The 20,888-nt window shown below is 41.8% G+C and overlaps 74 pseudogenes; all 74 read right to left on the reverse strand.

Moving 5' to 3' along the window:
- Positions 1–335: 335 nt before the first annotated feature.
- LOC142684952 (5S ribosomal RNA) lies at positions 336–454 on the reverse strand (annotated as a pseudogene).
- A 67-nt stretch (positions 455–521) lies between these two features.
- On the reverse strand, positions 522–640 carry LOC142699202 (5S ribosomal RNA; annotated as a pseudogene).
- Positions 641–707: 67 nt separating this feature from the next.
- Positions 708–826, reverse strand: LOC142737669 (5S ribosomal RNA; annotated as a pseudogene).
- Positions 827–893: 67 nt separating this feature from the next.
- Positions 894–1,012, reverse strand: LOC142683066 (5S ribosomal RNA; annotated as a pseudogene).
- Positions 1,013–1,079: 67 nt separating this feature from the next.
- On the reverse strand, positions 1,080–1,198 carry LOC142700486 (5S ribosomal RNA; annotated as a pseudogene).
- Positions 1,199–1,265: 67 nt separating this feature from the next.
- On the reverse strand, positions 1,266–1,384 carry LOC142729852 (5S ribosomal RNA; annotated as a pseudogene).
- A 67-nt stretch (positions 1,385–1,451) lies between these two features.
- Positions 1,452–1,570, reverse strand: LOC142728975 (5S ribosomal RNA; annotated as a pseudogene).
- Positions 1,571–1,823: 253 nt separating this feature from the next.
- LOC142695291 (5S ribosomal RNA) lies at positions 1,824–1,942 on the reverse strand (annotated as a pseudogene).
- A 67-nt stretch (positions 1,943–2,009) lies between these two features.
- On the reverse strand, positions 2,010–2,128 carry LOC142729863 (5S ribosomal RNA; annotated as a pseudogene).
- A 67-nt stretch (positions 2,129–2,195) lies between these two features.
- LOC142712160 (5S ribosomal RNA) lies at positions 2,196–2,314 on the reverse strand (annotated as a pseudogene).
- A 67-nt stretch (positions 2,315–2,381) lies between these two features.
- On the reverse strand, positions 2,382–2,501 carry LOC142677071 (5S ribosomal RNA; annotated as a pseudogene).
- A 253-nt stretch (positions 2,502–2,754) lies between these two features.
- Positions 2,755–2,873, reverse strand: LOC142729268 (5S ribosomal RNA; annotated as a pseudogene).
- A 67-nt stretch (positions 2,874–2,940) lies between these two features.
- On the reverse strand, positions 2,941–3,059 carry LOC142685074 (5S ribosomal RNA; annotated as a pseudogene).
- Positions 3,060–3,311: 252 nt separating this feature from the next.
- LOC142738376 (5S ribosomal RNA) lies at positions 3,312–3,430 on the reverse strand (annotated as a pseudogene).
- A 67-nt stretch (positions 3,431–3,497) lies between these two features.
- On the reverse strand, positions 3,498–3,616 carry LOC142724897 (5S ribosomal RNA; annotated as a pseudogene).
- Positions 3,617–3,683: 67 nt separating this feature from the next.
- Positions 3,684–3,802, reverse strand: LOC142716334 (5S ribosomal RNA; annotated as a pseudogene).
- A 67-nt stretch (positions 3,803–3,869) lies between these two features.
- Positions 3,870–3,988, reverse strand: LOC142669394 (5S ribosomal RNA; annotated as a pseudogene).
- A 253-nt stretch (positions 3,989–4,241) lies between these two features.
- On the reverse strand, positions 4,242–4,360 carry LOC142685196 (5S ribosomal RNA; annotated as a pseudogene).
- A 67-nt stretch (positions 4,361–4,427) lies between these two features.
- On the reverse strand, positions 4,428–4,546 carry LOC142693666 (5S ribosomal RNA; annotated as a pseudogene).
- A 67-nt stretch (positions 4,547–4,613) lies between these two features.
- On the reverse strand, positions 4,614–4,732 carry LOC142683364 (5S ribosomal RNA; annotated as a pseudogene).
- A 67-nt stretch (positions 4,733–4,799) lies between these two features.
- LOC142680188 (5S ribosomal RNA) lies at positions 4,800–4,918 on the reverse strand (annotated as a pseudogene).
- Positions 4,919–4,985: 67 nt separating this feature from the next.
- LOC142684077 (5S ribosomal RNA) lies at positions 4,986–5,104 on the reverse strand (annotated as a pseudogene).
- A 67-nt stretch (positions 5,105–5,171) lies between these two features.
- On the reverse strand, positions 5,172–5,290 carry LOC142691969 (5S ribosomal RNA; annotated as a pseudogene).
- Positions 5,291–5,357: 67 nt separating this feature from the next.
- On the reverse strand, positions 5,358–5,476 carry LOC142731797 (5S ribosomal RNA; annotated as a pseudogene).
- Positions 5,477–5,729: 253 nt separating this feature from the next.
- On the reverse strand, positions 5,730–5,848 carry LOC142676240 (5S ribosomal RNA; annotated as a pseudogene).
- A 67-nt stretch (positions 5,849–5,915) lies between these two features.
- Positions 5,916–6,034, reverse strand: LOC142737985 (5S ribosomal RNA; annotated as a pseudogene).
- Positions 6,035–6,101: 67 nt separating this feature from the next.
- On the reverse strand, positions 6,102–6,220 carry LOC142737847 (5S ribosomal RNA; annotated as a pseudogene).
- Positions 6,221–6,473: 253 nt separating this feature from the next.
- On the reverse strand, positions 6,474–6,592 carry LOC142735642 (5S ribosomal RNA; annotated as a pseudogene).
- Positions 6,593–6,845: 253 nt separating this feature from the next.
- Positions 6,846–6,964, reverse strand: LOC142667053 (5S ribosomal RNA; annotated as a pseudogene).
- Positions 6,965–7,031: 67 nt separating this feature from the next.
- LOC142689282 (5S ribosomal RNA) lies at positions 7,032–7,150 on the reverse strand (annotated as a pseudogene).
- A 439-nt stretch (positions 7,151–7,589) lies between these two features.
- LOC142719265 (5S ribosomal RNA) lies at positions 7,590–7,708 on the reverse strand (annotated as a pseudogene).
- A 67-nt stretch (positions 7,709–7,775) lies between these two features.
- On the reverse strand, positions 7,776–7,894 carry LOC142693301 (5S ribosomal RNA; annotated as a pseudogene).
- A 67-nt stretch (positions 7,895–7,961) lies between these two features.
- On the reverse strand, positions 7,962–8,080 carry LOC142694872 (5S ribosomal RNA; annotated as a pseudogene).
- A 70-nt stretch (positions 8,081–8,150) lies between these two features.
- On the reverse strand, positions 8,151–8,269 carry LOC142737387 (5S ribosomal RNA; annotated as a pseudogene).
- Positions 8,270–8,336: 67 nt separating this feature from the next.
- Positions 8,337–8,455, reverse strand: LOC142726455 (5S ribosomal RNA; annotated as a pseudogene).
- A 67-nt stretch (positions 8,456–8,522) lies between these two features.
- On the reverse strand, positions 8,523–8,641 carry LOC142698579 (5S ribosomal RNA; annotated as a pseudogene).
- Positions 8,642–8,708: 67 nt separating this feature from the next.
- On the reverse strand, positions 8,709–8,827 carry LOC142735859 (5S ribosomal RNA; annotated as a pseudogene).
- Positions 8,828–8,894: 67 nt separating this feature from the next.
- Positions 8,895–9,013, reverse strand: LOC142735962 (5S ribosomal RNA; annotated as a pseudogene).
- A 67-nt stretch (positions 9,014–9,080) lies between these two features.
- Positions 9,081–9,199, reverse strand: LOC142680199 (5S ribosomal RNA; annotated as a pseudogene).
- Positions 9,200–9,266: 67 nt separating this feature from the next.
- Positions 9,267–9,385, reverse strand: LOC142737927 (5S ribosomal RNA; annotated as a pseudogene).
- Positions 9,386–9,452: 67 nt separating this feature from the next.
- On the reverse strand, positions 9,453–9,571 carry LOC142736492 (5S ribosomal RNA; annotated as a pseudogene).
- A 67-nt stretch (positions 9,572–9,638) lies between these two features.
- LOC142710940 (5S ribosomal RNA) lies at positions 9,639–9,757 on the reverse strand (annotated as a pseudogene).
- Positions 9,758–9,824: 67 nt separating this feature from the next.
- Positions 9,825–9,943, reverse strand: LOC142711639 (5S ribosomal RNA; annotated as a pseudogene).
- Positions 9,944–10,010: 67 nt separating this feature from the next.
- On the reverse strand, positions 10,011–10,129 carry LOC142700464 (5S ribosomal RNA; annotated as a pseudogene).
- Positions 10,130–10,196: 67 nt separating this feature from the next.
- Positions 10,197–10,315, reverse strand: LOC142736702 (5S ribosomal RNA; annotated as a pseudogene).
- Positions 10,316–10,382: 67 nt separating this feature from the next.
- LOC142737858 (5S ribosomal RNA) lies at positions 10,383–10,501 on the reverse strand (annotated as a pseudogene).
- A 67-nt stretch (positions 10,502–10,568) lies between these two features.
- Positions 10,569–10,687, reverse strand: LOC142680618 (5S ribosomal RNA; annotated as a pseudogene).
- Positions 10,688–10,754: 67 nt separating this feature from the next.
- LOC142680629 (5S ribosomal RNA) lies at positions 10,755–10,873 on the reverse strand (annotated as a pseudogene).
- A 67-nt stretch (positions 10,874–10,940) lies between these two features.
- Positions 10,941–11,059, reverse strand: LOC142685317 (5S ribosomal RNA; annotated as a pseudogene).
- Positions 11,060–11,498: 439 nt separating this feature from the next.
- Positions 11,499–11,617, reverse strand: LOC142726467 (5S ribosomal RNA; annotated as a pseudogene).
- A 67-nt stretch (positions 11,618–11,684) lies between these two features.
- LOC142726478 (5S ribosomal RNA) lies at positions 11,685–11,803 on the reverse strand (annotated as a pseudogene).
- A 67-nt stretch (positions 11,804–11,870) lies between these two features.
- Positions 11,871–11,989, reverse strand: LOC142683996 (5S ribosomal RNA; annotated as a pseudogene).
- Positions 11,990–12,045: 56 nt separating this feature from the next.
- Positions 12,046–12,164, reverse strand: LOC142736703 (5S ribosomal RNA; annotated as a pseudogene).
- Positions 12,165–12,228: 64 nt separating this feature from the next.
- LOC142671296 (5S ribosomal RNA) lies at positions 12,229–12,347 on the reverse strand (annotated as a pseudogene).
- Positions 12,348–12,414: 67 nt separating this feature from the next.
- LOC142736332 (5S ribosomal RNA) lies at positions 12,415–12,533 on the reverse strand (annotated as a pseudogene).
- Positions 12,534–12,600: 67 nt separating this feature from the next.
- On the reverse strand, positions 12,601–12,719 carry LOC142736876 (5S ribosomal RNA; annotated as a pseudogene).
- A 439-nt stretch (positions 12,720–13,158) lies between these two features.
- Positions 13,159–13,277, reverse strand: LOC142688746 (5S ribosomal RNA; annotated as a pseudogene).
- Positions 13,278–17,546: 4,269 nt separating this feature from the next.
- Positions 17,547–17,665, reverse strand: LOC142680015 (5S ribosomal RNA; annotated as a pseudogene).
- Positions 17,666–17,918: 253 nt separating this feature from the next.
- LOC142705123 (5S ribosomal RNA) lies at positions 17,919–18,037 on the reverse strand (annotated as a pseudogene).
- Positions 18,038–18,104: 67 nt separating this feature from the next.
- On the reverse strand, positions 18,105–18,223 carry LOC142737712 (5S ribosomal RNA; annotated as a pseudogene).
- A 67-nt stretch (positions 18,224–18,290) lies between these two features.
- LOC142685439 (5S ribosomal RNA) lies at positions 18,291–18,409 on the reverse strand (annotated as a pseudogene).
- Positions 18,410–18,476: 67 nt separating this feature from the next.
- On the reverse strand, positions 18,477–18,595 carry LOC142707463 (5S ribosomal RNA; annotated as a pseudogene).
- Positions 18,596–18,662: 67 nt separating this feature from the next.
- LOC142736570 (5S ribosomal RNA) lies at positions 18,663–18,781 on the reverse strand (annotated as a pseudogene).
- A 67-nt stretch (positions 18,782–18,848) lies between these two features.
- LOC142692046 (5S ribosomal RNA) lies at positions 18,849–18,967 on the reverse strand (annotated as a pseudogene).
- Positions 18,968–19,034: 67 nt separating this feature from the next.
- Positions 19,035–19,153, reverse strand: LOC142702862 (5S ribosomal RNA; annotated as a pseudogene).
- A 67-nt stretch (positions 19,154–19,220) lies between these two features.
- LOC142702206 (5S ribosomal RNA) lies at positions 19,221–19,339 on the reverse strand (annotated as a pseudogene).
- Positions 19,340–19,406: 67 nt separating this feature from the next.
- Positions 19,407–19,525, reverse strand: LOC142685561 (5S ribosomal RNA; annotated as a pseudogene).
- A 67-nt stretch (positions 19,526–19,592) lies between these two features.
- On the reverse strand, positions 19,593–19,711 carry LOC142736072 (5S ribosomal RNA; annotated as a pseudogene).
- Positions 19,712–19,778: 67 nt separating this feature from the next.
- Positions 19,779–19,897, reverse strand: LOC142737090 (5S ribosomal RNA; annotated as a pseudogene).
- Positions 19,898–19,964: 67 nt separating this feature from the next.
- On the reverse strand, positions 19,965–20,083 carry LOC142724185 (5S ribosomal RNA; annotated as a pseudogene).
- Positions 20,084–20,150: 67 nt separating this feature from the next.
- LOC142666987 (5S ribosomal RNA) lies at positions 20,151–20,269 on the reverse strand (annotated as a pseudogene).
- A 67-nt stretch (positions 20,270–20,336) lies between these two features.
- LOC142736704 (5S ribosomal RNA) lies at positions 20,337–20,455 on the reverse strand (annotated as a pseudogene).
- Positions 20,456–20,522: 67 nt separating this feature from the next.
- On the reverse strand, positions 20,523–20,641 carry LOC142685683 (5S ribosomal RNA; annotated as a pseudogene).
- A 67-nt stretch (positions 20,642–20,708) lies between these two features.
- Positions 20,709–20,827, reverse strand: LOC142685804 (5S ribosomal RNA; annotated as a pseudogene).
- Between the last annotated feature and the right edge of the window lie 61 nt (positions 20,828–20,888).

Raw genomic sequence — 20,888 nt, forward strand, 5'->3', positions numbered from 1 at the left:
ACTGGTACTAGCGAGGCCTTAAGCTGGGTAACTTCTGCGATCTGACGAGAGCAGGCACATTCAGCTTAGAACGGCCATTGACGTTAAATGATTTAATCCATAGTCCTATTTAATCTATTGTGAAACAAAATCTAAACAACATAATAAAAAGTCAACCGCACCACGGATTCCCAGACAGTCTCCCACACTGGTACTAGGGAGGCGTTAAGCTGTGTAACTTCTGCGATCTAACGAGAGCAGGCACATTCAGTTTAGAATGGCCATTAACATTAAATGCTTTAATCCATAGTCCTTTTTAATCGATTGTGAAACAAAATCTAAACGACATAATAAAAAGTCAACCGCACCACGGATTCCCAGACAGTCTCCCACACTGGTACTAGCGAGGCCTTAAGCTGTGTAACTTCTGCGATCTGACGAGAGCAGGCACATTCAGCTTAGAATGGCCATTGACATTAAAAGCCTTAATCCATAGTCCTATTTAATCTATTGTGAAACAAAATCTAAACAACATAATAAAAAGTCAACCGCACAACGGATTCCCAGACAGTCTCCCACACTGGTACTAGCGAGGCCTTAAGCTGTGTAACTTCTGCGATCTGACGAGAGCAGGGACATTCAGTTTAGAATGGCCATTGACATAAAATGCTTTAATCCATAGTCCTTTTTAATCGATTGTGAAAAAAAATCTAAACGACATAATAAAAAGTCAACTGCACCACGGATTCCCAGACAGTCTCCCACACTGGTACTAGCGAGGCATTAAGCTGTGTAACTTCTGCGTTCTGACGAGAGCAGGCACATTCAGCTTAGAATGGCCATTGACGTTAAATGCTTTAATCCATAGTCCTATTTAATCTATTGTGAAACAAAATCTAAACGACATAATAAAAAGTCAACCGCACCACGGATTCCCAGACAGTCTCCCACACTGGTACTAGCGAGGCCTTAAGCTGTGTAACTTCTGCGATCTGACGAGAGGAGGAACATTCAGCTTAGAATGGCCATTGACATGAAATGCTTTAATCCATAGTCCTTTTTAATCGATTGTGAAACAAAATCTAAACGACATAATAAAAAGGCAACCTCACCACTGATTCCCAGACAGTCTCCCACACTGGTACTAGCGAGGCCTTAAGCTGTGTAACTTCTGCGATCTGACGAGAGCAGGCACATTCAGCTTAGAATGGCCATTGACATTAAATGCTTTAATCCATAGTCCTTTTTAATCGATTGTGAAACAAAACCTAAACGACATAATAAAAAGTCAACCGCACCACGGATTCCCAGACAGTCTCCCACACTGGTACTAGCGAGGCCTTAAGCTGTGTAACTTCTGCGATCTGACGAGAGCAGGCACATTCAGCTTAGAATGGCCATTAACGTTAAATGTTTTAATCCATAGTCCTATTTAATCTATTGTGAAACAAAATCTAAACGACATAATAAAAAGGCAACCGCACCACGGATTCCCAGACAGTCTCCCACACTGGTACTAGCGAGGCCTTAAGCTGTGTAACTTCTGCGATCTGATGAGAGCAGGCACATTCAGCTTAGAATGGCCATTGACATTAAATGCTTTAATCCATAGTCCTTTTTAATCGATTGTGAAACAAAATCTAAACGACATAATAAAAATTCAACCGCACCACGGATTCCCAGACAGTCTCCCACACTGGTACTAGCGAGGCTTTAAGCTGTGTAACTTCTGCGATCTGACGAGAGCAGGCACATTCAGCTTAGAATGCCCATTGACGTTAAATGCTTTATTCCATAGTCCTATTTAATCTATTGTGAAACAAAATCTAAACGACATAATAAAAAGTCAACCGCACCACAGATTCCCAGACAGTCTCCCACACTGGTACTAGCGAGGCGTTAAGCTGTGTAACTTCTGCGATCTAACGAGAGCAGGCACATTCAGCTTAGAATGGCCATTGACATTAAATGCTTTAATCCATAGTCCTTTTTAATCGATTGTGAAACAAAATCTAAACGACATAATAAAAAGTCAACCGCACCACGGATTCCCAGACAGTCTCCCACACTGGTACTAGCGAGGCCTTAAGCTGTGTAACTTCTGCGATCTGACGAGAGCAGGCACATTCAGCTTAGAATGGCCATTAACATTAAATGTTTTAATCCATAGTCCTATTTAATCTATTGTGAAACAAAATCTAAACGACATAATAAAAAGTCAACCGCACCACGGATTCCCAGACAGTCTCCCACACTGGTACTAGAGAGGCGTTAAGCTGTGTAACTTCTGCGATCTAACGAGAGCAGGCACATTCAGCTTAGAATGGCCATTAACATTAAATGCTTTAATCCATAGTCCTTTTTAATCGATTGTGAAACAAAATCTAAACGACATAATAAAAAGTCTACCGCACCTACGGATTCCCAGACAGTCTCCCACACTGGTACTAGCGAGGCCTTAAGCTGTGTAACTTCTGCGATCTGACGAGAGCAGGCACATTCAGCTTAGAATGGCCATTGACATTAAAAGCCTTAATCCATAGTCCTATTTAATCTATTGTGAAACAAAATCTAAACAACATAATAATAAGTCAACCGCACCACGGATTCCCAGACAGTCTCGCACACTGGTACCAGCGAGGCCTTAAGCTGTGTAACTTCTGCGATCTGACGAGAGCAGGGACATTCAGTTTAGAATGGCCATTGACATTAAATGCTTTAATCCATAGTCCTTTTTAATCGATTGTGAAACAAAATCTAAACGACATAATAAAAAGTCAACCGCACCACGGATTCCCAGACAGTCTCCCACACTGGTACTAGCGAGGCCTTAAGCTATGTAACTTCTGCGTTCTGACGAGAGCAGGCACATTCAGCTTAGAATGGCCATTGACGTTAAATGCTTTAATCCATAGTCCTATTTAATCTATTGTGAAACAAAATCTAAACGACATAATAAAAAGTCAACCGCACCACGGATTCCCAGACAGTCTCCCACACTGGTACTAGCGAGGCCTTAAGCTGTGTAACTTCTGCGATCTGACGAGAGCAGGCACATTCAGCTTAGAATGGCCATTGACATGAAATGCTTTAATCCATAGTCCTTTTTAATCGATTGTGAAACAAAATCTAAACGACATAATAAAAAGGCAACCGCACCACTGATTCCCAGACAGACTCCCACACTGGTACTAGCGAGGATTAAGCTGTGTAACTTCTGCGATCTGACGAGAGCAGGCACATTCAGCTTAGAATGGCCATTGACATTAAAAGCCTTAATCCATAGTCCTATTTAATCTATTGTGAAACAAAATCTAAACAACATAATAAAAAGTCAACCGCACCACGGATTCCCAGACAGTCTCCCACACTGGTACTAGCGAGGACTTAAGCTATGTAACTTCTGCGTTCTGACGAGAGCAGGCACATTCAGCTTAGAATGGCCATTGACGTTAAATGCTTTAATCCATAGTCCTTTTTAATCGATTGTGAAACAAAATCTAAACGACATAATAAAAAGTCAACCGCACCACGGATTCCCAGACAGTCTCCCACACTGGTACTAGCGAGGCCTTAAGCTGTGTAACTTCTGCGATCTAACGAGAGCAGGCACATTCAGCTTAGAATGGCCATTGACATTAAATGCTTTAATCCATAGTCCTTTTTAATCGATTGTGAAACAAAATCTAAGCGACATAATAAAAAGTCAACAGCACCACGGATTCCCAGACAGTCTCCCACACTGGTACTAGCGAGGCCTTAAGCTGTGTAACTTCTGCGATCTGACGAGAGCAGGCACATTCAGCTTAGAATGGCCATTGACATTAAATGCTTTAATCCATAGTCCTTTTTAATCGATTGTGAAACAAAATCTAAACGACATAATAAAAAGTCAACCGCACCACGGATTCCCAGACAGTCTCCCACACTGGTACTAGTGAGGCCTTAAGCTGTGTAACTTCTGCGATCTGACGAGAGTAGGCACATTCAGCTTAGAATGGCCATTGACGTTATATGCTTTCATCCATAGTCCTATTTAATCTATTGTGAAACAAAATCTAAACGACATAATAAAAAGTCAACCGCACCATGGATTCCCAGACAGTCTCCCACACTGGTACTAGCGAGGCGTTAAGCTGTGTAACTTCTGCGATCTAACTAGAGCAGGCACATTCAGCTTAGAATGGCCATTGACATTAAATGCTTTAATCCATAGTCCTTTTTAATCGATTGTGAAACAAAATCTAAACGACATAATAAAAAGTCAACCGCACCACGGATTCCCAGACAGTCTCCCACACTGGTACTAGCGAGGCCTTAAGCTGTGTAACTTCTGCGATCTGACGAGAGCAGGCACATTCAGCTTAGAATGGCCATTGACATTAAAAGCCTTAATCCATAGTCCTATTTAATCTATTGTGAAACAAAATCGAAACAACATAATAAAAAGTCAACCGCGCCACGGATTCCCAGACAGTCTCCCACACTGGTACTAGGGAGGGCTTAAGCTGTGTAACTTCTGCGATCTGACGAGAGCAGGGACATTCAGCTTAGAATGGCCATTGACATTAAATGCTTTAATCCATAGTCCTTTTTAATCGATTGTGAAACAAAATCTAAACGACATAATAAAAATTCAACCGCACCACGGATTCCCAGACAGTCTCCCACACAGATACTAGCGAGGCCTTAAGCTGTGTAACTTCTGCGATCTGACGAGAGCAGGCACATTCAGCTTAGAATGGCCATTGACGTTATATGCTTTAATCCATAGTCCTATTTAATCTATTGTGAAACAAAATCTAAACGACATAATAAAAAGTCAACCGCACCACGGATTCCCAGACAGTCTCCCACACTGGTACTAGCGAGGCGTTAAGCTGTGTAACTTCTGCGATCTAACGAGAGCAGGCACATTCAGCTTAGAATGGCCATTGACATTAAATGCTTTAATCCATAGTCCTTTTTAATCGATTGTGAAACAAAATCTAAACGACATAATAAAAAGTCAAACGCACCACGGATTCCCAGACAGTCTCCCACACTGGTACTAGCGAGGCCTTAAGCTGTGTAACTTCTGCGATTTGACGAGAGCAGGCACATTCAGCTTAGAATGGCCTTTAACATTAAAAGCCTTAATCCATAGTCCTATTTAATCTATTGTGAAACAAAATCTAAACAACATAATAAAAAGTCAACCGCACCACGGATTCCCAGACAGTCTCCCACACTGGTACTAGCGAGGCGTTAAGCTGTGTAACTTCTGCGATCTAACGAGAGCAGGGACATTCAGCTTAGAATGGCCATTGACATTAAAGGCTTTAATCCATAGTCCTTTTTAATCGATTGTGAAACAAAATCTAAACGACATAATAAAAAGTCAACCGCACCACGGATTCCCAGACAGTCTCCCACACTGGTACTAGCAAGGCCTTAAGCTGTGTAACTTCTGCGATCTGACGAGAGCAGGCACATTCAGCTTAGAATGGCCATTGACGTTATATGCTTTCATCCATAGTCCTATTTAATCTATTGTGAAACAAAATCTAAACGACATAATAAAAAGTCAACCGCACCACGGATTCCCAGACAGTCTCCCACACTGGTACTAGCGAGGCGTTAAGCTGTGTAACTTCTGCGATCTAACTAGAGCAGGCACATTCAGCTTAGAATGGCCATTGACATTAAATGCTTTAATCCATAGTCCTTTTTAATCGATTGTGAAACAAAATCTAAACGACATAATAAAAAGTCAACCGCACCACGGATTCCCAGACAGTCTCCCACACTGGTACTAGCGAGGCCTTAAGCTGTGTAACTTCTGCGTTCTGACCAGAGCAGGCACATTCGGCTTAGAATGGCCATTGACGTTAAATGATTTAATCCATAGTCCTATTTAATCTATTGTGAAACAAAATCTAAACGACATAATAAAAAGTCAACCGCACCACGGATTCCCAGACAGTCTCCCACACTGGTACTAGCGAGGCTTTAAGCTGTGTAACTTCTGCGATCTGACGAGAGCAGGCACATTCAGCTTAGAATGGCCATTGACGTTAAATGCTTTAATCCATAGTCCTATTTAATCGATTGTGAAACAAAATCTAAACGACATAATAAAAAGTCAACCGCACCACGGATTCCCAGACAGTCTCCCACACTGGTACTAGCGAGGCCTTAAGCTGTGTAACTTCTGCGATCTGACGAGAGCAGGCACATTCAGCTTAGAATGGCCATTGACATTAAATGCTTTAATCCATAGTCCTTTTTAATCGATTGTGAAACAAAATCTAAACGACATAATAAAAAGTCAACCGCACCACGGATTCCCAGACAGTCTCCCCCACTGGTACTAGTGAGGCCTTAAGCTGTGTAACTTCAGCGATCTGACGAGAGCAGGCACATTCAGCTTAGAATGCCCATTGACACTAAATGCTTTAATCCATAGTCCTTTTTAATCGATTGTGAAACAAAATCTAAACGACATAATAAAAAGGCAACCGCACCACGGATTCCCAGACAGTCTCCCACACTGGTACTAGCGAGGCCTTAAGCTGTGTAACTTCTGCGATCTGACGAGAGCAGGCACATTCAGCTTAGAATGGCCATTGACATTAAAAGCCTTAATCCATAGTCCTATTTAATCTATTGTGAAACAAAATCTAAACAACATAATAAAAAGTCAACCGCGCCACGGATTCCCAGACAGTCTCCCACACTGGTACTAGGGAGGCCTTAAGCTGTGTAACTACTGCAATCTGACGAGAGCAGGGACATTCAGCTTAGAATGGCCATTGACATTAAAGGCTTTAATCCATAGTCCTTTTTAATCGATTGTGAAACAAAATCTAAACGACATAATAAAAATTCAACCGCACCACGGATTCCCAGACAGTCTCCCACACTGGTACTAGCGAGGCCTTAAGCTGTGTAACTTCTGCGATCTGACGAGAGCAGGCACATTCAGCTTAGAATTGCCATTGACCTTAAATGCTTTAATCCATAGTCCTTTTTAATCGATTGTGAAACAAAATCTAAACGACATAATAAAAAGTCAACCGCACCACGGATTCCCAGACAGTCTCCCACACTGGTACTAGCGAGGCCTTAAGCTGTGTAATTTCTGCGATCTGACGAGAGGAGGGACATTCAGCTTAGAATGGCCATTGACATTAAATGCTTTAATCCATAGTCCTTTTTAATCGATTGTGAAACAAAATCTAAACGACATAATAAAAATTCAACCGCACCACGGATTCCCAGACAGTCTCCCACACTGGTGCTAGCGAGGCCTTAAGCTGTGTAACTTCTGCGATCTGACGAGAGCAGGCACATTCAGCTTAGAATGGGCATTGACGTTATATGCTTTAATCCATAGTCCTATTTAATCTATTGTGAAACAAAATCTAAACGACATAATAAAAAGTCAACCGCACCACGGATTCCCAGACAGTCTCCCACACTGGTACTAGCGAGGCGTTAAGCTGTGTAACTTCTGCGATCTAACGAGCGCAGGCACATTCAGCTTAGAATGGCCATTGACATTAAATGCTTTAATCCATAGTCCTTTTTAATCGATTGTGAAACAAAATCTAAACGACATAATAAAAAGTCAAACGCACCACGGATTCCCAGACAGTCTCCCACACTGGTACTAGCGAGGCCTTAAGCTGTGTAACTTCTGCGATCTGACGAGAGCAGGCACATTCAGCTTAGAATGGCCTTTGACATTAAAAGCCTTAATCCATAGTCCTATTTAATCTATTGTGAAACAAAATCTAAACAACATAATAAAAAGTCAACCTCACCACGGATTCCCAGACAGTCTCCCACACTGGTACTAAGGAGGCCTTAAGCTGTGTAACTTCTGCGATCTGACGAGAGCAGGGACATTCAGCTTAGAATGGCCATTGACATTAAAGGCTTTAATCCATAGTCCTTTTTAATCGATTGTGAAACAAAATCTAAACGACATAATAAAAAGTCAACCGCACCACGGATTCCCAGACAGTCTCCCACACTGGTACTAGCGAGGCCTTAAGCTGTGAAACTTCTGCGATCTGACGAGGGCAGGCACATTCAGCTTAGAATGGCCATTGACATCAAAAAATGCTTTAATCCATAGTCCTTTTTAATCGATTGTGAAACAAAATCTAAACGACATAATAAAAAGTCAACCGCACCACGGATTCCCAGACAGTCTCCCACACTGGTACTAGCGAGGCCTTAAGCTGTGTAACTTCTGCGTTCTGACGAGAGCAGGCACATTCAGCTTAGAATGACCATTGACATTAAAAGCCTTAATCCATAGTCCTATTTAATCTATTGTGAAACAAAATCTAAACAACATAATAAAAAGTCAACCGCACCACGGATTCCCAGACAGTCTCCCACACTGGTACTAGCGAGGCCTTAAGCTGTGTAACTTCTGCGATCTGACGAGAGCAGGGACATTCAGCTTAGAATGGCCATTGACATTAAAGGCTTTAATCCATAGTCCTTTTTAATCGATTGTGAAACAAAATCTAAACGACATAATAAAAATTCAACCGCACCACGGATTCCCAGACAGTCTCCCACACTGGTACTAGCGAGGCCTTAAGCTGTGTAACTTCTGCGTTCTGACCAGAGCAGGCACATTCAGCTTAGAATTGCCATTGACGTTAAATGCTTTAATCCATAGTCCTATTTAATCTATTGTGAAACAAAATCTAAACGACATAATAAAAAGTCAACCGCACCACGGATTCCCAGACAGTCTCCCACACTGGTACTAGCGAGGCCTTAAGCTGTGTAACTTCTGCGATCTGACGAGAGCAGGCACATTCAGCTTAGAATGGCCATTGATATTAAATGCTTTAATCCATAGTACTTTTTAATCGATTGTGAAACAAAATCTAAACGACATAATAAAAATTCAACCGCACCACGGGTTCCCAGACAGTCTCCCACACTGGTACTAGCGAGGCCTTAAGCTGTGTAACTTCTGCGTTCTGACGAGAGCAGGCACATTCAGCTTAGAATGGCCATTGACGTTAAATGCTTTAATCCATAGTCCTATTTAATCTATTGTGAAAAAAAATCTAAACGACATAATAAAAAGTCAACCGCACCACGGATTCCCAGACAGTCTCCCACACTGGTACTAGCGAGGCGTTAAGCTGTGTAACTTCTGCGATCTAACGAGAGCAGGCACATTCAGCTTAGAATGGCCATTGACAGTAAATGCTTTAATCCATAGTCCTTTTTAATCGATTGTGAAACAAAATCTAAACGACATAATAAATAGTCAACCGCACCACGGATTCCCAGACAGTCTCCCACACTGGTACTAGCGAGGCCTTAGGCTGTGTAACTTCTGCGATCTGACGAGAGCAGGGACATTCAGCTTAGAATGGCCATTGACATAAAATGCTTTAATCCATAGTCCTTTTTAATCGATTGTGAAACAAAATCTAAACGACATAATAAAAATTCAACCGCACCACGGATTCCCAGACAGTCTCCCACACTGGTACTAGCGAGGCCTTAAGCTGTGTAACTTCTGCGATCTGACGAGAGCAGGCACATTCAGCTTAGAATGGCCATTGACGTTAAATGCTTTAATCCATAGTCCTATTTAATCTATTGTGAAACAAAATCTAAACGACATAATAAAAAGTCAACCGTACCACGGATTCCCAGACAGTCTCCCACACTGGTACTAGCGAGGCGTTAAGCTGTGTAACTTCTGCGATCTAACGAGAGCAGGGACATTCAGCTTAGAATGGCCATTGACATTAAATGCTTTAATCCATAGTCCTTTTTAATCGATTGTGAAACAAAATCTAAACGACATAATAAAAAGTCAACCGCACCACGGATTCCCAGACAGTCTCCCACACTGGTACTAGCGAGGCCTTAAGCTGTGTAACTTCTGAGATCTGACGATAGCAGGGACATTCAGCTTAGAATGGCCATTGACATTAAATGCTTTAATCCATAGTCCTTTTTAATCGATTGTGAAACAAAATCTAAACGACATAATAAAAATTCAACCGCACCACGGATTCCCAAACAGTCTCCCACACTGGTACTAGCGAGGCCTTAAGCTGTGTAACTTCTGCGTTCTGACGAGAGAAGGCACATTCAGCTTAGAATGGCCATTGACGTTTAATGCTTTAATCCATAGTCCTATTTAATCTATTGTGAAACAAAATCTAAACGACATAATAAAAAGTCAACCGCACCACGGATTCCCAGACAGTCTCCCACACTGGTACTAGCGAGGCCTTAAGCTGTGTAACTTCTGCGTTCTGACCAGAGCAGGCACATTCAGCTTAGAATGGCCATTGACGTTAAATGCTTTAATCCATAGTCCTTTTTAATCGATTGTGAAACAAAATCTAAACAACATAATAATAAGTCAACCGCACCACGGATTCCCAGACAGTCTCCCACACTGGTACTAGCGAGGCCTTAAGCTGTGTAACTTCTGCGATCTGACGAGAGCAGGCACATTCAGCTTAGAATGGCCATTGACATTAAATGCTTTAATCCATAGTCCTTTTTAATCGATTGTGAAACAAAATCTAAACGACATAATAAAAAGTCAACCGCACCACGGATTCCCAGACAGTCTCCCACACTGGTACTAGCGAGGCGTTAAGCTGTGTAACTTCTGCGATCTAACGAGAGCAGGCACATTCAGCTTAGAATGGCCATTGACATTAAATGTTTTAATCCATAGTCCTTTTTAATCGATTGTGAAACAAAATCTAAACGACATAATAAAAAGTCAACCGCACCACGGATTCCCAGACAGTCTCCCACACTGGTACTAGCGAGGCGTTAAGCTGTGTAACTTCTGCGATCTAACGAGAGCAGGCACATTCAGCTTAGAATGGCCATTGACGTTAAATGCTTTAATCCATAGTCCTTTTTAATCGATTGTGAAACAAAATCTAAACAACATAATAATAAGTCAACCGCACCACGGATTCCCAGACAGTCTCCCACACTGGTACTAGCGAGGCCTTAAGCTGTGTAACTTCTGCGATCTGACGAGAGCAGGCACATTCAGCTTAGAATGGCCATTGACATTACATGCTTTAATCCATAGTCCTTTTTAATCGATTGTGAAACAAAATCTAAACGACATAATAAAAAGTCAACCGCACCACGGATTCCCAGACAGTCTCCCACACAGGTACTAGCGAGGCGTTAAGCTGTGTAACTTCAGCGATCTAACGAGAGCAGGCACATCCAGCTTAGAATGGCCCTTGAAATTAAATGCTTTAATCGATAGTCCTTTTTAATCGATTGTGAAACAAAATCTAAACGACATAATAAAAAGTCAACCGCACCACAGATTCCCAGACAGTCTCCCACACTGGAACTAGCGAGGACTTAAGCTGTGTAACTTCTGCGATCTGACGAGAGCAGTCACATTCAGCTTAGAATGGCCATTGACATTAAAAGCCTTAATCCATAGTCCTATTTAATCTATTGTGAAACAAAATCTAACCAACATAATAAAAAGTCAACCGCACCACGGATTCCCAGACAGTCTCCCACACTGGTACTAGCGAGGCCTTAAGCTGTGTAACTTCTGCGATCTGACGAGAGCAGGGACATTCAGCTTAGAATGGCCATTGACATTAAATGCTTTAATCCATAGTCTTTTTTAATCGATTGTGAAACAAAATCTAAACGACATAATAAAAAGTCAACCGCACCACGGATTCCCAGACAGTCTCCCACACTGGTACTAGCGAGGCCTTAAGCTGTGTAACTTCTGCGATCTGACGAGAGCAGGGACATTCAGCTTAGAATGGCCATTGACATTAAATGCTTTAATCCATAGTCCTTTTTAATCGATTGTGAAACAAAATCTAAACGACATAATAAAAACTCAACCGCACCACGGATTCCCAGACAGTCTCCCACACTGGTACTAGCGAGGCCTTAAGCTGTGTAACTTCTGCGTTCTGACCAGAGCAGGCACATTCAGCTTAGAATGGCCATTGACGTTAAATGCTTTAATCCATAGTCCTATTTAATCTATTGTGAAACAACATAATAAAAAGTCAACCGCACCACGGATTCCCAGACAGTCTCCCACACTGGTACTAGCGAGGCCTTAAGCTGTGTAACTTCTGCGTTCTGACCAGAGCAGGCACATTCAGCTTAGAATGGCCATTGACGTTAAATGCTTTAATCCATAGTCCTATTTAATCTATTGTGAAACAAAATCGAAACATAATAAAAAGTCAACCGCACCACGGATTCCCAGACAGTCTCCCACACTGGTACTAGCGAGGCGTTAAGCTGTGTAACTTCTGCGATCTAACGAGAGCAGGCACATTCAGCTTAGAATGGCGATTAACATTAAATGCTTTAATCCATAGTCCTTTTTAATCGATTGTGAAACAAAATCTAAACGACATAATAAAAAGTCAACCGCACCACGGATTCCCAGACAGTCTCCCACACTGGTACTAGCGAGGCCATAAGCTGTGTAACTTCTGCGATCTGACGAGAGCAGGCACATTCAGCTTAGAATGGCCATTGACATTAAATGCTTTAATCCATAGTCCTTTTTAATCGATTGTGAAACAAAATCTAAACGACATAATAAAAAGTCATCCGCACCACGGATTCCCAGACAGTCTCCCACACTAGTACTAGCGAGGCCTTAAGCTGTGTAACTTCTGCGATCTGACGAGAGCAGGCACATTCAGCTTAGAATGGCCATTGACATTAAATGCTTTAATCCATAGTCCTTTTTAATCGATTGTGAAACAAAATCTAAACGACATGATAAAAAGTCAACCGCACCACGGATTCCCAGACAATCTCCCACACTGGTACTAGCAAGTCCTTATGCTGTGTAACTTCTGCGATCTGACGAGAGCAGGGACATTCAGCTTAGAATGGCCATTGACATAAAATGCTTTAATCCATAGTCCTTTTTAATCGATTGTGAAACAAAATCTAAACGACATAATAAAAATTCAACCGCACCACGGATTCCCAGACAGTCTCCCACACTGGTACTAGCGAGGCGTTAAGCTGTGTAACTTCTGCGATCTAACGAGAGCAGGGACATCCAGCTTAGAATGGCCATTGACATTAAAGGCTTTAATCCATAGTCCTTTTTAATCGATTGTGAAACAAAATCTAAACGACATAATAAAAATTCAACCGCACCACGGATTCCCAGACAGTCTCCCACACTGGTACTAGCGAGGCCTTAAGCTGTGTAACTTCTGCGTTCTGACCAGAGCAGGCACATTCAGCTAAGAATGGCCATTGACGTTAAATGCTTTAATCCATAGTCCTATTTAATCTATTGTGAAACAAAATCTAAACGACATAATAAAAAGTCAACCGCACCACGGATTCCCAGACAGTCTCCCACACTGGTACTAGCGAGGCCTTAACCCCTTAACGCTCCATGACCTACTATTAGGTCATGCTAACTGTAGCGTTCGCGCTCAGTGACCTAATAGTAGGTCATGGAGTAAACACGGCGCCGTTCGCGCGGGGCGCGTTCATGAGCTGTGATAGCTGCTGTTTCCGACAGCAGACTATCACTGCTCAATGTGCCGGGACCGATCGCGGAGCTCCCCCGCCGATTAACCCCTCAGAAGCCGCGTTCAATAGCGATCGCGGCTTCTTAGGGGTTAATCCGCCATCGCCGGCCTGCTACGCGATAGCGGCCGGCGATGGTGACTATGGTAACCGGACACCAAACAATGGCGTCCGGCTATGCCATAGACGGAAGCCTAGTGGGTCCTGACAACGTCAGGACCCACTATGCTTGCTGTCAGTGAGTAGCTGACAGTTCTAATACACTGCACTACGCATGTAGTGCAGTGTATTAGAATAGCGATCAGGGCCTCCTGCCCTCAAGTCCCCTAGTGGGACAAAGTAATAAAGTAAAAAAAAAGTTAAAAAAAGATGTGTAAAAATAAGAAAATAAAAGTAATAAAAGTAAAAGTCCCACTTTTTACCTTATCAGTCCTTTATTATTAATAAAAATATATAAACAAACAAATAAACTATACATAATTGGTATCGCCACGTCCGTAACGGCCTGAACTACAAAATTATTTTGTTATGTATCCCGCACGGTGAACGCCGTAAAAAAAAATATTAATAAACCGTACCACAATCACAATTGTTTGGTCACTTCACCTCCCAAAAAATGGAATAAAAAGAGATCAAAAAGTCGCATGTACCGAAAAATGGCACTGATCAAAACTAGAGTTCGTTACGCAAAAAATAAGTCCTCGCACGGCTTTATTGATTGAAAAATAAAAACGTTATGGCTCTTAGAATAAGGTAACACCAAAAGTGAATGATTTTTTACAAAACGTATTTTATTGTGCAAACGCCATAAGACATAAAAAAAAACTATAAACATCTGGTATCGCCGTAATCGTATCGCCACGCAGAATAAAGTGAATATGTCATTTATAGCGCACGGTGAACGCTGTAAAAAAAAAAGAATAAAAAAACAATAGTAGAATTGCTGTTTATTAGTCACCACGCCACCTAAAAATAGAATAAAAACTGATCAAAAAGTCGCATGCACCCCAAGAAAACTACAATGGATTCCTCAAGGGGTCTAGTTTCCAAAATGGGGTCACTTTTGGGGGGTTTCCAATGTTTTGGCACCACAAGACCTCTTCAAACCGGACATGGTGCCTAATTAAAAAGAGGGCTCAAAATCCACTAGGTGCTCCTTTGCTTCGGAGGCCGGTGCTTCAGTCCATTACCGCACTAGGGCCACATGTGGGATATTTCTCAAAACTGCAGAATCTGGGCAATACGTATTAAGTTGCGTTTCTCTGATAAATCCTTTTGTGTTATAGAAAAAAAATGGTATAAAGAGGATTTTCTGACAAAAAAAAAAAAGTAAATTTCACCTCTACTTTGCTCTAAATTTCTGTGAAACACCTAAAGGGTTCATAAACTTTCTAAATGCTGTTGTGAATACTTTGAGGGGTCTAGTTTCTAAAATGGGGTGTTTGATAGGGGTTTATAATATATGGGCCCCTCAAAGCAACTTCAGAACTGAACTGGAACCTAAAAAAATAAATAAATGAGGCAATACTTCGCTTCTCACATTATACTGATAATGAGCTGTGCCCACCCCGAGATGACCCCAGTTTTGACCGTTTGTATAAACGGAGACCCCTATTAGACCGTTCCAGTGCCCTGTTTTCCCAAACATACACCCCCGAGAAGTGTATTTCTATTGATGAGTCCCTGGTACATTTTAAAGGGAGGGTTCAATTCCGCCAGTACCTGCCGGGTAAGAGGCCAAGGTATGGCGTGAAGATGTATAAGCTGCGAGAGTGCATCAGGGTATACCTACAGGTTTAGGATATATGAAGGAAAGGCCACCCCCAAACCAGACTGCATCCTGGACTACAATAGGTACATGGGAGGGATGGACTTGTCAAATCAAGTCCTGAAGCCCTACAATGCCATGCGGTGTGATATAAGAAGCTGGCCGTGCACATCATACAGATGGCTTTGTACAATGCGTACGTGCTACGTCGATGTGCAGGCCAGAGGGGAACTTTCCTGGAATTTCAAGATCTAATCTTTAGGGACCAGGAAGGGGGGGGCACCCAGTACTTCTGGAAGCGAGGCCACACGCATCGTACCAGGGCAACACTTTCCAGGAGAAGTTCCCCAAACCGGTGGAAAGGGAAAGAGTCAAAAGAGGTGCAGAGTCTGCTATAAGAGGGGGATAAGGGAGGACATATTATACCAATGTGACACGTGTCCCGAAAAACCAGGGCTCTGTATAAAAGATTGTTTTAAAATGTATCATACATCCCTTGATTTTTAATTTACCCTGATGCACTCCGCACAGCTTACCCCCCTCATTTTTCCCTTCTGAGCCCTGCCGTATGCCCAGGCAGCTGATAACAGCCACATGTAGGGTATTGCCGTACCCAGGAGAACCCACATTACAATTTAAGGGGTGTATATCTCCGGTGGCGCATGCTGGGCACAATATATTGGACACTGAAATGGCATATATATGTATAAAATTGCAAATCTCACACTGCACCATCTGCTGCGCATTATCTTTTACACAGTACCTGTGGGGTCAAAATGCTCACAACACCTCTAGATGAATGTCTTAAGGGGTGTAGTTTTTAAAATGGGGTCACTTCTCGGGGGTTTCAACTCTACTGGTACCTCAGGGGCTTCTGCATACATGACTTAGCACCAGAAAAGCTCCAGTAGGCCAAATGGTGGTCCTTTTCTTCTGAGCCCTCCCATGGGCCCAAACGGCAGTTTATCACCACAAATGGGGTATTGCCGCACTAAGGACAAATTGGGCAACAAAATTGGATATGTTGTTCCTTGTGAAAATAAGAAATTTTGATCAAAAATGACATCTTATTGGAAAAAATATCATTTTCTTCATTTCACAACCCAATTCAAATAGGTGCTGTGAAAAAACTGTGCGGTCAAAATCATAACAAAAACCATAAATTAATTCCTTGAGGGGTGTAATTTCCAAAATGGGGTCACTTCTGGTGGGTTTCCATTGTTTTGATACCTCAACGCCTCTTCAAATCTGGCATGCTGCCTAAAATATATTCTAATAAAAAAGAGGCCTCAAAATGCACTAGGTGCTTCTTTGCTGCTGGGGCTTGTGTTTTAGTCCACGAGCGCACTAGAGCCACATGTGGGACATTTCTAAAAACTGCAGAATCTGGACAATACATATTTAGTAGTGTTTCTCTGGTAAAACCTTCAGTGTTACACGAAAAAAATTGAATAAAATTGAAATTCAGCAGAAAAAATGAAATTTGAAAATTTCATTTCCACTTTGCTTTAATTCCTGTGAAATGCCTGAAGGGTTAAAAAACTTTCTATATGCCGTTTTGAATACTTTGAGGGGTCTAGTTTTTAAAATGGGGTGTTTTATGGGGGTTTCTAATACATAGGCCCCTCAAATCCACTTCAGAACTGAACTGGTACCTTCAAAAAAAGGCTTTTGAAATTTTCTTAAGAATATGAGAAATTGCTGTTTATGTTCTAAGCCTTGTAACGTCCAAGAAAAATAAAATAATGTTCAAAAAACGATGCCAATCTAAAGTAGACATATGGGAAATGTGAACTAGTAACTATTTTGGGTGGTATAACCGTCTGTTTTTCAAGCAGATGCATTTAAATTCTGAAAAATGCTATTTTTTGTAAATTTTCTCTAAATTTTGCAATTTTTCACAAATAAAGACTGAATATATCGACCAAATTTTACCACGAACATGAAGCCCAATGTGTCACGAGAAAACAATCTCAGAATCGCTTAGATAGGTTTAAGCATTCCGACGTTATTACCACATAAAGTGAAATATGTCAGATTTGAAAAATGGCCTCTGAGCCTTAAGGCCCAAACTAGGCTGCGTCCTTAAGGGGTTAAGCTGTGTAACTTCTGCGATCTGACGAGAGCAGGCACATTCAGCTTAGAATGGCCATTGACATTAAATGCTTTAATCCATAGTCCTTTTTAATCGATTGTGAAACAAAATCTAAACGACATAATAAAAAGTCAACCGCACCACGGATTCCCAGACAGTCTCCCACACTGGTACTAGCGAGGCCTTAAGCTGTGTAACTTCTGCGATCTGACGAGAGGAGGCACATTCAGCTTAGAATGGCCATTGACATTAAATGCTTTAATCCATAGTCCTTTTTAATCGATTGTGAAACAAAATCTAAACGACATAATAAAAAGTCAACTGCACCACGGATTCCCAGACAGTCTCCCACACTGGTACTAGCGAGGCGTTAAGCTGTGTAACTTCTGCGATCTAACGAGAGCAGGCACATTCACCTTAGAATGGCCATCGACATTAAATCCTTTAATCCATAGTCCTTTTTAATCGATTGTGAAACAAAATCTAAACTACATAATAAAAAGTCAACCGCACCACAGATTCCCAGACAGTCTCCCACACTGGAACTAGCGAGGCCTTAAGCTGTGTAACTTCTGCGATCTGACGAGAGCAGTCACATTCAGCTTAGAATGGCCATTGACATTAAAAGCCTTAATCCATAGTCCTATTTAATATATTGTGAAACAAAATCTAACCAACATAATAAAAAGTCAACCGCACCACGGATTCCCAGACAGTCTCCCACACTGGTACTAGCGAGGCCTTAAGCTGTGTAACTTCTGCGATCTGACGAGAGCAGGGACATTCAGTTTAGAATGGCCATTGACATGAAATGCTTTAATCCATAGTCTTTTTTAATCGATTGTGAAACAAAATCGAAACGACATAATAAAAAGTCAACCGCACCACGGATTCCCAGACAGTCTCCCACACTGGTACTAGCGAGGCCTTAAGCTGTGTAACTTCTGCGATCTGACGAGAGCAGGCACATTCAGCTTAGAATGGCCATTGACATTAAATGCTTTAATCCATAGTCCTTTTTAATCGATTGTGAAACAAAATCTAAACGACATAATAAAAAGTCAACCGCACCACGGATTCCCAGACAGTTTCCCACACTGGTACTAGCGAGGCCTTAAGCTGTGTAACTTCTGCGATCTGACAAGAGCAGGGACATTCAGCTTAGAATGGTCATTGACATAAAATGCTTTAATCCATAGTCCTTTTTAATTGATTGTGAAACAAAATCTAAACGACATAATAAAAATTCAACCGCACCACGGATTCCCAGACAGTCTCCCACACTGGTACTAGCGAGGCCTTAAGCTGTGTAACTTCTGCGATCTGACGAGAGCAGGCACATTCAGCTTAGAATGGCCATTGACGTTAAATGCTTTAATCCATAGTCCTATTTAATCTATTGTGAAACAAAATCTAAACGACATAATAAAAAGTCAACCGCACCACGGATTCCCAGACAGTCTCCCACACTGGTACTAGCGAGGCGTTAAGCTGTGTAACTTCTGCGATCTAACGAGAGCAGGGACATTCAGCTTAGAATGGCCATTGACATTAAAGGCTTTAATCCATAGTCCTTTTTAATCGATTGTGAAACAAAATCTAAACGACATAATAAAAATTCAACCGCACCACGGATTCCCAGACAGTCTCCCACACTGGTACTAGCGAGGCCTTAAGCTGTGTAATTTCTGCGTTCTGACCAGAGCAGGCACATTCAGCATAGAATGGCCATTGACGTTAAATGCTTTAATCCATAGTCCTATTTAATCTATTGTGAAACAAAATCTAAACGACATAATATAAAGTCAACCGCACCACGGATTCCCAGACAGTCTCTCACACTGGTACTAGCGAGGCTTTAAGCTGTGTAACTTCTGCGATCTGACGAGAGCAGGCACATTCAGCTTAGAATGGCCATTGACGTTAAATGCTTTAATCCATAGTCCTATTTAATCTATTGTGAAACAAAATCTAAACGACATAATAAAAAGTCAACCGCACCACGGATTCCCAGACAGTCTCCCACACTGGTACTAGCGAGGCCTTAAGCTGTGTAACTTCTGCGATCTGACGAGAGCAGGCACATTCAGCTTAGAATGGCCATTGACAATAAATGCTTTAATCCATAGTCCTTTTTAATCGATTGTGAAACAAAATCTAAACGACATAATAAAAAGTCAACCGCACCACCGATTCCCAGACAGTCTCCCACACTGGTACTAGCGAGGCCTTAAGCTGTGTAATTTCTGCGATCTGACGAGAGCAGGCACATTCAGCTTAGAATGGCCATTGACGTTAAATGCTTTAATCCATAGTCCTATTTAATCTATTGTGAAACAAAATCTAAACGACATAATAAAAAGTCAACCGCACCACAGATTCCCAGACAGTCTCCCACACTGGTACTAGCGAGGCCTTAAGCTGTGTAACTTCTGCGATCTGACGAGAGCAGGCACATTCAGCTTAGAATTGCCATTGACCTTAAATGCTTTAATCCATAGTCCTTTTTAATCGATTGTGAAACAAAATCTAAACGGCATAATAAAAAGTCAACCGCACCACGGATTCCCAGACAGTCTCCCACACTGGTACTAGCGAGGCCTTAAGCTGTGTAATTTCTGCGATCTGACGAGAGCAGGGACATTCAGCTTAGAATGGCCATTGACATTAAATGCTTTAATCCATAGTCCTTTTTAATCGATTGTGAAACAAAATCTAAACGACATAATAAAAATTCAACCACACCACGGATTCCCAGACAGTCTCCCACACTGGTACTAGCGAGGCCTTAAGCTGTGTAACTTCTGCGATCTGACGAGAGCAGGAACATTCAGCTTAGAATGGCCATTGACGTTATATGCTTTAATCCATAGTCCTATTTAATCTATTGTGAAACAAAATCTAAACGACATAATAAAAAGTCAACCGCACCACGGATTCCCAGACAGTCTCCCACACTGGTACTAGCGAGGCCTTAAGCTGTGTAACTTCTGCGTTCTGACCAGAGCAGGCACATTCAGCTTAGAATGGCCATTGACATTAAATGCTTTAATCCATAGTCCTATTTAATCTATTGTGAAACAAAATCTAAACGACATAATAAAAAGTCAACCGCACCACGGATTCCCAGACAGTCTCCCACACTGGTACTAGCGAGGCCTTAAGCTGTGTAACTTCTGCGATCTGACGAGAGCAGGCACATTCAGCTTAGAATGGCCATTGACGTTAAATGCTTTAATCCATAGTCCTATTTAATCTATTGTGAAACAAAATCTAAACGACATAATAAAAAGTCAACCGCACCACGGATTCCCAGACAGTCTCCCACACTGGTACTAGCGAGGCCTTAAGCTGTGTAACTTCTGCGATCTGACGAGAGCAGGCACATTCAGCTTAGAATGGCCATTGACATTAAATGCTTTAATCCATAGTCCTTTTTAATCGATTGTGAAACAAAATCTAAACGACATA

Source organism: Rhinoderma darwinii, chromosome 1, assembly GCF_050947455.1.
Source record: "Rhinoderma darwinii isolate aRhiDar2 chromosome 1, aRhiDar2.hap1, whole genome shotgun sequence".
In the NCBI taxonomy this organism is placed as follows: domain Eukaryota; kingdom Metazoa; phylum Chordata; class Amphibia; order Anura; family Rhinodermatidae; genus Rhinoderma; species Rhinoderma darwinii.